Source organism: Bombyx mandarina, chromosome 11 (assembly GCF_030267445.1).
Source record: "Bombyx mandarina strain Sakado chromosome 11, ASM3026744v2".
Taxonomy (NCBI): Eukaryota; Metazoa; Arthropoda; class Insecta; order Lepidoptera; family Bombycidae; genus Bombyx; species Bombyx mandarina.
The window spans coordinates 7,792,399-7,805,162 of record NC_143218.1 but is presented as its reverse complement, the minus strand read 5'-3'; the positions used below and the strand labels follow the sequence as shown (position 1 = coordinate 7,805,162).

Sequence of the window (12,764 nt, the reverse complement as noted above, 5' to 3'; positions counted from 1 at the left end):
GCGGGGGGCGGTACGCGGGCGCGGGGCGAGGTGCGAGCAGGGGCTGAGGCGCGTGACGTGTCGCAGGCGGGAGCTGGGGTACGTTTTGTGTTCCCTCCTTCGTATACGGCAGCGGTTTTTTCCACGCCGAGACGGTGGGAACCGCAGCCGGTACGAAGGCTGGTTTCGGCACTGAAGGCGCCGAAGTCTTTGGGTCGACGGTTCGGGGGGCTGGGTGGTTCGGGCGTTTACGCGGAGCCCTAGGACATCCGCGGTAGTTTGCCGGGTGCCCTTGCTTAAGGCATAGGACACAGCTTGGGGGTTCCGTCGCGGTTTCCCTAACACGCGAACATTCTGTGGTTGCGTGATCACCGAGGCATTTCACGCAGCGGGGGCGCGCGTGGCAATTACGCGCTGAGTGGCCATAGAGCTGGCACCTGTGGCACTGCCCGGGAGTACCACGTTTATGGGGGGCTTCGATGGTGACCCCGGAGAGGCCGCATATCGTTTTGAGACATGAGATTCTTTTCTTTGCCTCCGGGGTTGATTCTAGCGCGACGAGAATCATATTGTACGGCTGTCTGCCGCGTCCGCTGTGCATCCGGTGCACACTAATTATTGGGAGGGACTGACCGATCAGATCCTCCTTTACGTAGTCTATGTCGAGTTCCTTGGGGACTCCGCGTATCACTACGCGGAGTTCGCGGTCCTCCTGAAGAGCATAGGTGTGATAACCTATGTTCTCCTTTCGGAGGTAAGCAGAGAGGGCCCTATGGTCGCCCGGCGTTGCGACCTTAATCTGAATCCCATGCGCGACGTTACGCGCATGGGTATAATTAATTTTGTTGGCCTGAAGGGCCTGGGATACGCGATTCCACGCTGACTTCTCCTGGAGTATCAGCGGGGGCGGGACAACTGTTTTAGGCGCGGGCGCGGTTTTTGGGCGCGGCGGTGGGGTTACCCGGCGGGCGGAGTCCGACTCCGGCGTCACGACTACCTGCGGTCGGGAGGCGGTCGCGGACTTGGTTTGCTTCGTCATGGAGCTCCGGGACTCCACGACGCGAGTACGCTTTTTACCGCGCGTTACAGTTTGGAACCCATCCGAGGTTCCGGGTTGAGGGCTAGTCGCGGACTCGAAGTCCATCTCCGATTCGGTATCGGAGCCTGAACTAGACGCTATTGAGGTCGCGACGGACGAAACTGACGTGATTGACGCGGGCGCGGGGGTAGCGGGGGCGGGGGCGTTAGACGCTACGGCGGCGGCGTGCGTACGTGCGCTTGAACACGGACCGGCGGCGGGGCACGCGAGGCATGCCTGCGAGGCATGTTTGGCGACGGCGGCGAGAGATGCGGGGGGAGAATAGTTACCAAATGAGGCCCTATAGGCTTCGAATTCGGGCGCGATTGACGGGTATTTTTCCCGAATGAAGTCGATGAAAAGTTTTTCCTCCATCTTTACGTGATTTTCGCCTGGGGGGGGCGGCCCCGGGACTTAAACACGCGCTCGCCTTGCGGCGAGGCCCCTGCGTCGGTAACACTAAATTGGCCGAAGCGATTCTAGGAGTTTTAGAAATTTTAGTGAATAGAATAAATAGAATAGAATTAGAGTGAATAGAACCACTGCACAGTTCCCGGGCGGCAATGCCTTGCAATTAGGTGCAGGTACAAATTCCGAGAAACACTTGGGCCACAGATGTGCCACGAACAATGATCTATTATCACCGGTAGTCACTTCCGACAAAACAATGAGCACGTCCACGCGCGTCGGTTGCTCAAATCGGAATGAGTAAACGACTTTAGTGCTACTTGTCATACTTTTATAACCATACCAGAAACCTTTCCTGACTTGATAGCACTACTCTTGCTAGGGTCAGTGTCAGCAATACTCCGGTTTGAGCCCCGTGAGCTCACCTACACACGTTAGGGTGAAGCTGAAATAGCCTCTCAAGGCTATCAGCATAGGTAGGAGAAAAAAAAGACTTGATGGTAACTGCACAGAATTTTAACTCAATCGAATAAACGACGCATAGCTTACAAAAACAAACAAGGCAACCCTAAATTAAGCTTTTAATACTTTTTATGCAGTGTATAAAGCTTTTTTATGCAGTGAAATTGTTCAAACACATTACAAACAAAGAAAAATTCTCCGATAAATCGTACAAAAACGATCTACATTTCACTACCGTCTATTGAAAGATAAAGCCTAGTTATTGCAACACTGGATCTAGGTCTGACATCTAATTTAAGTCTGGCTTCGGGACGCCCAGATTACAGGTTTCGAAGGATAAATCATTGCTTACGTGAAATGTGGTCTAGTTAATAATGGGGGAGAAATATGAGTGAGAGTTCGCAGACTTTAAACACATAAATTAAGTTTGTTAGTGCGCTGTCAACTTTTTGTTCCCAGAATAGGGTTATCGGATGTACTAAGAGCAGTTCTCACAAAATTATAAATATCGAATTATAAATTAATTAATAAATAAATATTTACTAACAATCACGCCACGTTAACTGGTCCCGTGATAAGTTCGTAAAGAACTCGTGTTACAGGTACCAGATAACGGAAATAAATGTAAGATTTTTATTATACACATACATATACATATACAAATTCAGCACTATATGTCTTGTTTTGTCGTGCGCACATAACTTATGTTGCAAGCCAGATTTTGTTTCTTTTTATTTGTGTTTTTTATGTATCTTTAGCTTGTGATGTATATTGTGAGCCTAATAAAATAAATAAAAATAAATAAATAAAATATTGAGGTGGGTGGCGCATTTACGTTGTAGATGTCTATGGGCTCCAGTAACCACTTAACACCAGGTGCCCACCTCGTGAGCTCGTCCATCCATATAAGCAATAAAAAAAAATACATCAATAACCCTGGAAAAAACATTTATATTTATCATACAAATATCTTCCCTTGGCGGGATATAACCTTTCTATAAATTCTTTGAGAAAATATAATACTTTATACTTAGGTACATAGATTTTTGAATTAAACAAAATGATCAAATTCAACACTCGACCGAAACCGCTCAGGTTTGGGGTACTGTTCTGTGACGTCAGAAATCAGTAAACAGACAATGATTTTCTGCAGTTTGCCTTTGTCTGGACGCTTGATGTATGTAGTATAAATTTAAACCTATGTCAGTATGTTAATCAGCTTGGGACCACATGTCCGAGCGTGAGTTTTATAGTTCATCTTCAAAAGAATATCAGATTATCATATAGGAAGAACATATTAATATCCCGAAAAAGCATCACATTTTCACGGGAAATAATGTTTTATTATCTTTCCAAAACTCTTGGTTTTAGCCTTCACTGCAAAACGAAGAAATGGATTTAGCAATTGAGCAGTCCAAGCAATTGAGCAATCCAAGCAATCAAGCATAATGCGTTGCATTCATTTGGATAAAACTTCGTCTTGAGTATTACTGGTGGTAGGATGTCTTGTGAGTCCGCACGGTAGGCACCACCACCCTGCCCATTTCTGCCGTAAAGCAGTAATGCGTTTCGGCTTGAAGGGTGGGGCAGCCGTTATAGTGTACTGAAACCTTAACACTCATATCTCAAGGTGTGTGGGGGCATTTACGTTGTAGATGTCTATGGGCTCCGGTGACCACTTCACACCAGGTGGGCCGTATGTTCGTCGGCCTACAAGGGCAATAAACATTTTTTTTTATTCTAATATTCATTATAAATAAATTTTCGTAAATTATTAATAAGAGTTAATATATACGCGGCCCGCCAAAAAAAATTTCAATTGGCCCATTGATTAAAAAGGTTGCTCACCCCTAGTATAATGTATTGATAATATGATTTTTGTTTCAGATTACATCGTAACTTCTGTTCTAAATGTTCAGACTTATTTGGTACGTACAATATTAAAATACTTACATACAATTCTACTATCAATATTACACTAATATTAAACATTGGCAAAGCAAAATGGACAGTTAAGTACACCTCTTCCTCGGTGCTTTTAGGAATTCCAAGCACTGTTCTCATCAAACTCGTCCTGGCACATCGAAGAGTTTGACATGCAACCTAACCCACAGACAAAACCCGCTAAGTTCCCCGCCGGGTCTTCTCAGTGGGTCGCGTCTCCGATCCGGTGGTAGATTCAGCAACTGCTCTTGCTAGGGCCGATATTAACAAAGTCTCTCGAGAGCCTGTGAGCCCGCCTATCAGTTTAATGAATCTGGAATAGCCCCTCGAAGCTGCCAGATTAGATAAGAGAGAAATTACACTTCACCAATAACGATGAGATATTACTTAACAATGTCATTGCATCGATGTTTCGTTTACAACAATAACAGTTACGACAGGCTATGTGCTAATTTTAGTTCATTTTATTCCGGTCAAAGCAATACTAGCTGTATTAACCCATAGACATAGCCCACTGAGTTTCTCGCCGAATCTTCACTGTGGGTCGTGTTTCCGATCCGGTGGTAGATTCTGCGAAGTACTGCTCTTGCTAGGGCCAGTGTTAGCAACACTCCCGGCTTGAGCCCCGTGAGCCCACCTACACGTCAAGGAGAAGCTGAAATAGCCTCTCAAGGCTATCAGAATAAGTAGGGAAAAAATAACACTAGTTTCCTTGAGTCCCTATAAAAAACAGTATAACATAAACAATCTCATTACACTCCTATTATTACACTGTGTTCGGTCCATTTAATGTTTGACTTGTCCTTTTGTTCACCATTATTAACTCTAAAATACACCTACCGGTGACGAATAAACCAAAAAAGTATACATTGTTCTCCCTTTATCGATTTAGATATTTAAAAAAAACAGACCATAGACAATTATGCCGTTCCCTGACTGATGTTTCTATCAAAAACATTTCATTGACAAAAAAGCAGTATAATAATGATACACAGATATTTTATGTGGGACATTACTCTAACTTACAAATAGTAAGTACTATCTATTGGACGTGACTTTGTTTATACTGGATTAATCAATTTCGGTGGTAAGCGACCACAAATCCCCCTACGATTAAATGGTTAATAGTTTCTTTTTCCTGGCCGTGGTAATTCCGAGGGAAGATCCAAGCCGTCGCCAATTTTTTTTATTACGGTTTGAAAATATAATACTCAGTCTAAATCCATAGAACTAAGTTACATAATTACATGCTAAATTACGTAATGATGAGTTACTAGCGATAAAATTTTCTCTAAAGACTTTGAGGATAGATTATAACGCAAAGGAAATAAGTTGGAGGTGATAGCATTCCAGAACTTACCATCCTGGTGGTACGGGGCAAAAATCTCTGGAAATGTAATATGGATGAACACAGCGGCTCTTTTTTTAATGTCCCGGATGCGCTATAATAGGGATGTACCGATTCGATAGTAAAAAATCGATATCACATTTTTCTTTCCAGCCATCTATATCGTTGTGCGTAATATTCAATATTTAGTTCGCTTATAAAGATTTCAAACTAATATTCGATATTTTTATCGATTAAATCCATTAATTTAATATTCAAACACTATGAATTAAACTTTTCTATAGATAACTCGCCCACGTTACCAGTTAATAATAAATCCCATGAATACTATTGTTGAATATTTCCCTTTTGTCCGCAATAATTACCTATGAAATACCTTCGTGTGTATATAAGGCTCGTATTTGTTAAGGTAATTATGATTCATTAATCGATTTTGTCGGTATTATTGAAAGACTTCGGATAATTATTCGATAGTTTTATCAATTTTTTGTAACGTGAATTGCGTTTTACTTGGTATCATGGCGTCATATGTAAGGTAAAAGAATTAAGGTATACTTTAAAAAAAATTAATGTTTAAGGAATATTTGTAAATAAATAGTGGAAGCTGAGACCAGTCGATTTTATTAATATACAGAGAAAATCCTTATCTATTTTTTTATAGCTTAGGTGGGTGGATGAGCTCACAGCCCACCTGGTGCTAAGTGGTTACTGGAGCCCATGGACATCTACGACGTAAATACGCCACCCACCTTGATATAAGTTCTAAGGTCTCAAGTATAGTTACAGCGGCTGCTCCACTCTTCAAACCGAAACGCATTACTGCTTCACGGTAGAAATAGGCAGGGTGCTGGTACCTACCCGCGCGGACTCAGAAGAGGTCCTACCACCAGTAAAAAAAAACATATCCACAAAAAGTAACAGATTGAGATAACTTAGCTGAGCCTTTGCTCGCCCACCTGTCCTGGTGAAAATGAAGAGGCCTTTGGGCCACCAGTAATCCCTCAATCATAAAAAAAGTGAGATAAATATTAATTTGGAATAATAAATAAAAACAATCATTAAAATACACCACAAAAATAAAACCACTCTAAAGTATGTCTGCAAGAGATGCATTCGCGTGCTGTTTATCTATATATGAATACGTGAAAGAAAAACTTTGTATACCTTTTTACGAAAATTGCGCGAACGGAGGAGTATGAAATTTCACACACTTATAGAGAATATAGAGAAGGAGTGCAGAATGTTAATATTTTTTTAAATTATGCCTAAAAAATACATTAAATCAATAAAAATAATATTACACACTACCATGTATTTGACACACACATGCATGCATATTATTTGTTTTTTGTCAAACTTTTCTTATTGTTTATAGTCGGTGGTCAAATTGAGAATAGATTAAATATTTGTCTAAAGTGTAGTCTTGGCGAAATCTGTGATTATAGAAGTATTAATAGTCGTTGACAATAGAACCACAATAATGTTCAAACTTCTAATTTCAATTAATTATAGTCGAATTTCGACTACTGAGGAATCACTGGTTTATATAAAAGAGTGGCGTACAAAACAGCCACACCCGAAACGTGCTGTCATGCAAAATTATTATTATAAAATAGAGAACAAAATATAATTATTAAGATCAGATCAAGTGAAACATTTTCCCACGCACGAAATCGACCTTGCGCTTTGTGACTGTGCTTAGATTAAGGAAGCAATAACATGTTTGAGCGATAGCGATTTACAAAAACAAGAAATCACAACATAAACGCAGCACAGATTTCGCTACTGTTAAAATTAACACTATATAGACTTTGATCGTATATCTCAAGGTGGACAAACGTAATATTCATCGCCTGCAATGAACGCTTAAAACCAATCGGACCGCTCATATGGCGCTAATGCACATTATCATTAAAAAACTAAAATTAAATCAGTGCGGTGTAAAATTTTCAGAACTTAATCTATTTTGACGGAGATATGATAAATAATTAGTAAGTAAGTAAGAAAATTACAACTGTGCTAAGCGTATTTAATCTGTAGCCTAAACAATAAAATTGGACACTTGAATTTCAATTTAAATGATTACTTTTAACAAACAAAGTTGCATGAATCTGTATTGTCTGAAATACTGATCATATAATTGTAATAACTTACATGTACATTACTATTAGTATTTTAGTAATGAAAAAGTCACTAATAATTTTCGTCATAATTTATCATTCTATTTCATTATTACATGATCATCAAAAACAAAACTGCAGCTACTATTTTAATAGAACTAGAGGTCCCGCAGTAGTCGAAATTCGACTATAATTAATTGGAATTGTAAGTTTGTACACTATTATGTATTTTATACTTCTATAATCACAAATTTCGCCAAGGCTACTCTCTCTATAAAAAAATATTAATAAAGAAAAACAATATTTAATCTATTCTCAATTTGACCACAGACGTCAAGAATAAAAGTTTGACAATAAATAGTATACATGCGTGTGTGCGTCAAATATATGGTATGTAGTGTGTGTAATGTTTTCTTTATTGATTTAATGTATCTTATATGCATTATTTAAAAAAAATATTAGCATTGTGCACTTCTTCTCTATATTCTCTATAAGTGTGGAAAATTTCATACTCCTCCGTCCGCGCAATTTTCATAAAAAGGGATACAAAGTTTTTGCTTCACGTATTAATATATAGATAACTGTTTATGAAACTTTATCGAAACATACATCATTCATCGTTCTGGTCGAACCCGTCGCTTGCGACGAAGGGCTCGGCGAGTAAATTAACTCAACTCTGTGCATTACACTACACTACACTGTGCTGTGTCTACAGCCCACTGAGTTTCTCGCCCGATCTTCTCAGTGGGTCGCGCTTCCGATCTGGTGGTAGATTCTGCAAAGCACTGCTCTTGCTAGAGTTAGGTTTGAGCCCCGTGAGCTCACTTACTAGTTAAGGTTACGCTGAAATAGCGTCTCAAGGCTATCAGCATAGCTAGAAAAAAAAGAAGAAAAAAACTTACGATACGCCGTTATTTTTGTGGAATGTAAGATAATATCGAATACTACTAACAGTCTTCTAGTCACGATCCCGTTTCCCGCTGCGTTTATCAATAAACCCACTTCCTTATCTTTGAACGGAAGTCAACTTGTCGATCGTAGGCGTAAATCACCTTTTTCAATTGATCCGCGATAATGGTCCCTTAACCTTATAAAATTGTGCAAAATATCTGGATTCACTAAACTAAAATATTAATGCAACTCATAATTAAGAGGCAGGGTATTGTAAACAAAGAGAGAATATACTTTATTGCACACCAAAACACAATTAACATTAGAAAACAGTCAACAAGCAGATACATTTGTACAATAGGCAGTCTTATCGCTAAAAGCGATCTCTTCCAGACAACCGTTTCATTTACAAAAAATCTTCTTTTTTATTAGCTTACCTGATCAGAAGAGTTTGCTTTTCTTTTCTCTACATAACCGCTGGGAGCCTAAGGAGCTATTCCAGTAAATGTACTCATGGGGCTTAACATGGGAGGAGTTGCTACCACTGGCCTTAGCAAGAGCAGTGCTGCGCTGAATCTACCACCGGATCGGAATAGTAAGCCCGTGAGAAGATCTGGCGAGAAACTCTATGGGAAAAGGTTACTATTTCTGATAATCATAATCAATTCAGCGGTCACCGAAGTCGTTAATCCCGTCAAGAATGTCACTACTCACCCACAAATATCAACTCGTAGTCTCAATTTCTAATGCTTACAACAGCTATTTCGTCCTTCGAACTCAAACCCACGACTACTATGATATAAACCTACCTATCCGTATGAACTCACAATGCTCCCTAGACGATGGATCACACTTATCCGGCCTAATGGTATATTAGTATAGTAGTAGTAGTAGTAATACATAATATTTTATATTAATCCTAATATATCGGATATAGCACATGAAAGCTCCGATGAAAGTTTACCTTTCAAAACATCCAAGGAATAAGTTCGGGTTGTACCATTTCTAATTCCCGCTCATCGACATCTGCTATTTTCGTACCCAAACAAAAATGTAACCGAATTCTGACCGTTACGTCTCGAACAAAAACGAATCAATAAAAATAATATTGTAACTGTGTCTGTGGAATAGTGGTCATAATTCGTTACAAGTACGTATTTTAAATACAAAATATGAATGGTTTTATTGCTCTTAGTTCGTTAGTGGATAATTTATAAAGTAATCTCTGCTCGGGCCAATAAAGAAACGGGCTTTGTGATGAGAGTTAGCGATTCAGCACACATACTTTATTCACAATAGATTGAAGTAGTGATTAACGAGAATCTTCTTTACGTTTTGAATCTACATGACCACGTTATCGGATGTTGTAATTAGTAAATAAATGTCACAAAGTCAATGGCCTCAAAACAGTATTCTCTGTTCTACCATGGTCGTGATTAACATATACGAGGTAAAATCAACTCTAAACATCTTTCTTGAAACCATATCCCGCATTAGTCGCTAACCATATGACCCGTGGAAAAATACAACACAGAATGCTACGAAATATAAGTGTAGTAGCTTATTACCGTCCTTATTGATTGGGCATTGGCTTATACATTTATGAAGTAGACGAATGATTACCCTGCCCGCTCTTTTCTCGTCATTAAATCCACTCCCTAAAAGGGAGTTCCCACGCATCGGAATGCGGAGGCGTTTTCACAGTGCACAGATAACTAAAGCTCTAATGAATTCGTCGGGCCACGAAACTCGCGGTGTCCTACCGGAACTGCCGACCTGCTAATCTACTACGTACACAGATTTCACAGAAATTTTATTTTAAACGGCGTAATGAGATGGAAGCAATCCTACAATAAAACATGAACATAACGTATGATGTTATAGAATTAATAAGTAATTTTATATCCTACAAGTGGTCCTGCAGTAGTCGAAATTCGACTACAATTAATTGAAATTGTAAGTTTGTACACTATTATTATTCTATTTTCAAAGACTATTTCATAAATCACAAATTCGCCAAGACTACACTATAGAAAAATATTAATAAAGACCAACAATATTTAATGTATTCTCAATTCGACCACAGACGTCAAAAGAAAAGTTTGACAATAAATACTATGCATGCGTATGTGCGTTAAATACATGGTAGTGTTTTTAATGTTTTTTGTAATGATTTAATGTAATGTAAAAAAAAAAAAAAAAAAGTACTATGTTCATCAGGGACAATATCGGCTTCTAATGGAAAATGAATTTTTCAAATCGGTCCAGTAGTTTCGGAGCCTATTCGAAACAAATCTTTCCTCTTTATAATAGATAAGTGTGGGAAATTTTGTACTCCTCCGTCCGCGCAATTTTCGTAAAAAGGCGTACAAAGTTTTTCCTTCACGTATTAATAATATATAGATACTTATTCTATATGTATATTGTGTTTATTTTGTTACACACTAATATATAGTATAAGAGAAAACTTTGCTGTAACAACCACTGAATTTTATTAAAGCTTCTTTTACTTTTCAATCTCGCTTTTCCTGTACTGTTGTTTCGTGTTATTTTGCGAAAATTACATCATTAGCATTACATTTTAAATACGTAATTGCTTTTTTGACTCATTTAGCAGGATATCGTAACACCCCTTAAAGAGCCATTCTAGATATTAAGTAAAAATTTACGATCGCAATAGTGCAGTAAACAAAGGTAGCTCGATGGTGATAATGTTTCCATTTTCAAACATCTAAATAGATTCTCGTAACTGTATTTTATCTTGGCCGTAACAAACGATATAGCTTCAGATAACAGTATGAACGATTTGTTAGGATAGTCACAATCTGAAGAATAAGAGACACTATATGAGATGTGAAGGCAACTGCCCGGCGTCGGATAAACGTCATGTGTGTCTTTGTGAGGACCTACTAAACATGGAACGTTGGTGATTGAACGATTCAAATGACCCATTTATCGTTGGTGATTGAACGAATCAAATGGCCCATTTATCGTTGGTGATTGAATGAATCAAACCAAGAGATCTCACAAATTAACCAAATGAACATATGATCTGCATCACTATATCGAATGTAATTCGTTCTGTCTTTCGTTCGATTTTTAATCATCTTCTTCTTCTTCCTAGTCGTACACTCTTGATAGAGTGGTCGTGGTCATATATCAGTCGAATCCTGCATAATGTTTCGCAGAGTGAGAGCAATCATTTATGTTGGAGTGAGTCACAGATTTTATGAGGTTGGTCCATCGTATTGCAGATCATATATGTATGTGACCTACTAATTGAACTGGGTACTGTTTGCTGGTTCTTGGTGACAAAAATCGACTACAATTGTCCTATTCACTGATATCTTCTAGTTAACGAACCAACAATAAGAGTATAAAGCGTAATATAAATTAACATTTATTCCCTCTTCGCTACATTGTCATTATTTTATTTTATTTTTAATTGCAAAAATATTTTTTTATAAAAATACTTATAAAAAACATATAAGCCCTGATCTACTCAGGGATGTATTTAGTTCTATTTGAAATGGTACATAGTATTTTTAATATTGATATTAAATATGTCAAAAGACATTCAAATTGATTTCAACAAAAAACGAATTATTTAAAGCAATCAGTATATAGTTCATTGTTCTTAGTTTTTCCAAAAGTTAATTTGGACGTGACTTAAAGTGTTTGCGATTATAATCACTAACAATGGTAAAAAAAATCATAAAATACAAATGTTAATAACTCGGGTGACTTTTGCGTTCCGCTTCTTATCTTATTTCTTCTTTACCGTCGCCCATGGACTTCAGTAATGCCAGGGACAGAGCCAAGCTGCTGCTTACCGTTAAGTACTCTCCACAAGCATCGTAGCACTCGGGAAACACCGTAGAGGGGAGCTCATTCCAAAGCCGGATGGTACGTGGCAAAAAAGATCTCTGGAAACGCACTGTAGATGAACGCAGTGGCTCCAGGTAATATGGATGAACGATGGCGGGCGGTGCGATGGTAAAAACGAGATGATGATATCATCTCATTCAATTCCTTAGAGCACTCCCCATGGAACATACGGTACAAAATACAGAGGGAACCGAAGTCCATCCGCAGACCCAGAGGTTCCAAACGATCCGTGAGATCCGTGAGAGTCATTCTACTCAATCGGTGAATCTATTATGACCCATCGAGGTCACTATAAGAGGCTTTTTGGCGGGAACGCGAGTAGTGAAGTTGTGTGATTTGTTTTATTTTGTCTATTTAGTGTTTCTTCAGGCTTAAATGTGTAATAACGGTGGTTTATTAACTGTTTAATATCTGTGAAAGTGCATAAATGTGGTAAAATGAAACAAAACCGCTGGACGTGACTTCTCGGGAACCTCCAAAAAGTCCACTGAAAAAATCTCAATAAATGACCACCATTTTACTGAGATCATATTTCATCCCATATCATCTCATTTAATTTCATCCCAGTTGATTAATGTCACAAATTAATAATCTTCATTTCATTTCATTTCACTCCATAATATCATTGTTCATAAAAATAAGATAA

The 12,764-nt window shown here is 38.7% G+C and overlaps 1 protein-coding gene across 1 annotated transcript in view; it reads left to right on the top strand.

Moving 5' to 3' along the window:
• Positions 1–12,764, top strand: part of LOC114242199 (uncharacterized) — a 128,501-nt gene that overhangs the window by 79,090 nt on the left and 36,647 nt on the right. Inside the window, exon 2 of the mRNA XM_089730856.1 lies at positions 3,815–3,855. The gene's annotated coding sequence lies outside the window, so the exon portion shown is untranslated. The remainder of the gene's footprint in view (positions 1–3,814; positions 3,856–12,764) is intronic.